A 5,163-nucleotide genomic window follows, 5' to 3' on the forward strand; every position below is an offset into this window, starting at 1 on the left:
TCTACACTCACTTTCCACTACTCTAGTCTTGGGGCCAAAGTAATTCCAGTTTTTGAAAAATTTCAGAACTATTTGTAAGAATTAGTAACAATTTCATAGTAAATTCACACATTTTAATAAGAATAAAATTAGGATTTCTGTTCTCTTAAAAGTATAAACCTAAAGATCTAATTTACTGGACATCGGTCCTATTAGTGTGGTTCAGTTACATCTGAAAAGAACCCACTGAACTACTCATGCTCTAGATCAGCAGTTCTCAACCTGTAGGTCGCGACCCCTTTGGCGGTTGAACAACCCTTTCACAGGAGTTGCCTAAGACCATCCTGCATATCAGATATTTACATTACGATTCATAACAGTAGCAACATTACAGTTATGAAGTAGCAAGGAAAATAATTTTATGGTTGGGTCACAACATGAGGAACTGTATTTAAAGAGCCAGAAGGTTGAGAACCACTGCTCTAGAATGTAAGACAAGTAGTTAAGTCACAGAATTACCCTAATCATTCTGGCTATGCGGCCAAGCCAGAGGCAGTGTCTAAATCTACCAGGCTTGGCAAAATTATATTCTCCGTACATGAAATTACTGAAATTTAAGCTGAAAGCTATTCATGAGATAAATATATCCAGAATCAGCATCGAAATATATCCTAACTGAATACATCACAATTATATCAACCTAGAGAAATGATCAAAATTGATGAAAGGCAAGCAATAAGCCTCTAACTGTGCATTTTTTTAAACGAAAAAGACTGGATTACTTTTGTACTACTAGCTAAAAACACCAAAAAAAATCCTGTTGTTTATTTTATCCTGTTTTTTGTTTGTTTGTTTGTTTTTAAGAACGTCAAGGCTATTTATTACAAACATTACCAATTACTATTTGGTGGAGTAGATTGTTTACAAAATAACTCTGAGATAGAAAGGAGGAAGATCAAAAAAAAAAAAAATTTACCAAAGCTAATACTGGGTAGAAGTCACATGTAAGAGGAAAGAAGCCCTCAACAGACCAGGGGTGGGCACACTTTTTGACTCGAGGGCCACAATGGGTTCTTAAACTGGACCAGAGGGCCGGAACAAAAGCATGGATGGAGTGTTTGTGTGAACTAATATAAATTCAAAGTAAACATCATTACATAAAAGGGTACAGTCTTTTTTTTTTTTAGTTTTATTCATTTCAAACGGGCCGGATCCGGCGGGCCATAGTTTGCCCACGGCTGGGCTAGGCTAACTACTGTCCACGTTAGTTTGATCCTGGAAATCTCTAGCACGCTCTATCTCAAAGCCTGAGTGAAAAGTGTTACATGACATCCTTACAGATGACAAAAAGAATGACTTACTCTGAAGAAAGATTTGGTATGGGGTGCTAAGCCATTTAGATTACGTTTCTTTACTAGTAGCTTAGCATGAAAGGCTTTTTAGCCTGTAACATGGCACACTGAATGGCAAACCAAATGAAAAACACAAACAGGTACTGTGCTAGCAAGTACTGTGGTTTTTCCATGAAATAAGCCATTCCATATAGTACAATGTTTTACCCCTTTAAGAAGAGCTGTTAATCATCCTGAATGACAATCTAAATTATGTAGATTACTGCATTCTCATAAAGAGTTCCCCAAACATGACTTAAGCTAATTGATGAACATGCATTACTACACTTTCAGGTCTGGTCCTGCACTGAATGGTCCCAGACATGCTAGATAGGCTTTAAATATTTGTTTTTGTGTCTTGTAGATTAAGTCTACTGTCTTTACCAGGCTGTTATCTGTTTTTTCTTATAACAGACAGTGGAGGACAGTTCCCCATCCTCCCCCCTCCCCCCCCACCGCACTCCCCTTAACCTCCCACATTACTCACAATCTACTTCTTTCTAATCTATTGTGGACTTAGAAGCCAGATAGCTTTACTTGCTACAAATATCTGAAATAAAAGCCAACAAGTTCTGATTAAGAGACTCAATGGCCCTCCTATGACTAAAGCTTTAAGGTATATGGACTTGGACAATTTGAGTACCCTACATCGTCTTTGCTTAGTTTCGGCCTCTCAAGTGCATTTCATAATAGGTCAAAGATAAGATCACAGGCAAATCGTTTGGATTAGGAAGAAAACAACTGAAAACCACAACTAAAACAGAACAAAAGATCATTTGGGAGGACGCTTATGTCTGAAGCAATGTTCTAGGTACTTTAATCATGATTATTTAACCCATATAATAATCATAAGAGGTAGCTGTTACCTCCATTTTTAGTTAGAAAACCAAGGCTCAGCAATTAAGTAATTTGCCTCAAAAAGTAACTGAGAAGCCAACTACTAGCTTAGCTATCTCTTTCCAAAACCCATGGCCTTTCCACTACATGATATTGCAACCCAATCCTTATTCTTGGATTAGCTAATTGTCTTTACACTTTATTTCTGATGCTTTTATTGGAACCTGACCCATTCAAGTTTGCTTTCTTGCCCTAACCAGTTTCTATAACTAAAGAACAATGAATAAATGAACTAAGGCCAAATTAAGCTTAAGTCTACAAGTGTTCATCTGCTCAGAAACAAATTATCTTTGTAAAAGATCAGCCATATCTTCAGTTTGTATGGAGTGTGCAAAAATGATGACATGTTTCCACCCCCCATACACTGACAGCTCCCAGTGACACTGAGTTAACACTTGACATCTTCTCTAATGCTGTCCTCTACATTACAGAAAGCACTGCAAGCATACTTAGAAACTGGCTCAGTAATGCATTACATGCTCCCTCGATCTGCAATAACATGATTTTCTTACTCTAAACACTGGAGGACAGGGCAGGAGACAAGAGGAACTTCTACTTTTCTAATTCCACTAAGGAACAGGGATAATATACTTGCCCCCTGTTAGGTACTTTACTACCTAGTCCAGGGCCTGGCACGCATCAAAGACTATTTGTTTAATAAATGCATAACGGCACTCTTCTGAATTGGGTTTTGAAATCATCTTCTTTCACATTTTCTGACATACCCTTGCAATACTTAGAGAAAAACATCTTTCCTCTTACAGAAACTAAGAGCTTAAAAATGGCTCTTCTACTTACATCAAAGACAAGGAATCTAAGACATACATGCCCCTCTCTATCCTATAAAAATGACTCTTGTCCCAAGAATATGAATAAGCCTCCATCTGCCAAACTGCATACAGCTTTTAGATGCATTATAAATACACCTGTAGAACAAAGCTGCTACAAACACAGTCTCTGCAGTCCTAAAATATAAAACCACCAGAATCAAAACCAAACAAGGAAAGCATTCAGACCTTTATAAAAAGACACAACTGAAAATATTTGCAAAATGTAAAAACTCAACAGGTCTATGATCAGCAGGTTATGCAGCTAAACTGAGTGTTTTTCATCCCCAATGTAAAGTAATGAGATTATAGCAACATAATTCTAATATTTACAAAATGAAAATGAAAAGGGGATCTTTTGCCATCTTGCAGTAGAAAAACCTTTGTTTCTATTAAAAGGATTTCTGCTGAAATATAAAAAGCCATCCCCAAATTCCTAGTTGAGTGTTAAAACACAAACCAAGCCTGACAAGCCATGAACAGCAGGAAATTACCCTGCACAGTTTCTTACAAGACTATTATTTTATGAATTTACAGACTGTGTAAAGATCGACCACTTATGAATAGGTACAGGTTAAGTTACAAGCTTGAAAAAGCAAACTTTTTTGAACATCTACAATGTTAACTCACTTTAGAAGGTATAGGTATAAAGTAAAAAAACAGGGCTCTAAGCAATTTCTTACTAAAACAAGCTCGGAAATTGATGTTTCCAATCACATTACATTAATTAAAACTGGCCAATGAACTACTTTAAAGTCAATTAATTGTAATATTAAGGGTGTAAGTGCCTACTCACCTTAAAATTGTCCACAAGACTCTAACTATTCTTATTTGCTAACAGTAACTAATTTTACGGCAAAAACCAAGGAACTTTAAAATCAGTGTTACTTTCTGAACTGAATAAAAATGTTTGCTAAATGATCTTTTGGTGGAGAAAAGTCTACAGATATCCTGGATGGTTTTCTTAAGGCAAATAAGAAAATCCTCACACTGTGGTACACTTATGAAATCCATTTTATATTATTTCTCCCATTTCTGTGTTACATTTACTTATTTATTTATTCACATTACAACTCCTCAAACTCCATTTAACTAATTGATTTACTCTTCTATGTCAGAGAAACACTTTTCAAGGCGGGTCAAAACTAGAATAACACATGTATTTGCAGTGTAATAGCCAATTTATTATCTCATTAGGCTCCAACAAAACATCCTTGCAGCCAGTGGTACACGTTCAATCCATATGAAAATCAGAAGAGAGGGAATGAAAAGGAGCTAGGAATACAGAACCATTCGGAATTCTGAAAATAATTCAAATTTCAGGGGTCATTTTTGAAAAAGATGGAACTGGAAGTTTGCGTGACCACTTGCTTATTAACCATTACCTTACATGTATCACTTAAAACACCAGAATGTAAGCTATTCCAAACTGTAACAGGCACGGCACTGGCAGAAGGGAAATGCTGCTTCCAATCGCGTTTACCTGGAGATGGCCCTTTCAAAGGCTTAGATGACAACAAACCCCTAGCATTTAGCCAAAGGGTCGAGAGGAAGGAATGACAAAAACCAACCCAGGAGCTGTTTTTCCTTTGTTTAGGATCAAAAGGAAACCATTAACCACAAAAGGATTAAGTAAGCAGAAGACACAAGTACCCAACCCAGGGACAGTATCTCCCCGCCGCCCCCAGGAGAGAACAAAACAACTCAAGTTGCACATTTGAGGACCAAGTTTGAAATACGCGAAATCCTTTCGCTCGCTCTCCAAAGGCGGGTGGGAAAACCTGCCAGGCTCCGCTCCGAGGAACTTTCCCAAGTGAGGGAGAAGGGCCGCCGGCTCGTCGGGGCGAGCGCACCCCGGCACCCCCAGACCAGAATGGCCAACAAAGGTTACGGGGCCAGAAAGCAAGTGGACGCCACGGATCGCCCGCTCCCAACACGGCTTCCCGGCGACTCCTCACCCAGAGCCGTCTCTCCGGCTCTGAAAACCCGCACCGCAAACTACCAACTGCTGCTCGCGACCGAGGGGAAGGGCCCTCACGGGCCCCGGGCCGGCCGGCGGGCAGAGCCCA

This window comes from Myotis davidii, unplaced genomic scaffold, assembly GCF_000327345.1.
Source record: "Myotis davidii unplaced genomic scaffold, ASM32734v1 scaffold815, whole genome shotgun sequence".
Classification (NCBI taxonomy): domain Eukaryota; kingdom Metazoa; phylum Chordata; class Mammalia; order Chiroptera; family Vespertilionidae; genus Myotis; species Myotis davidii.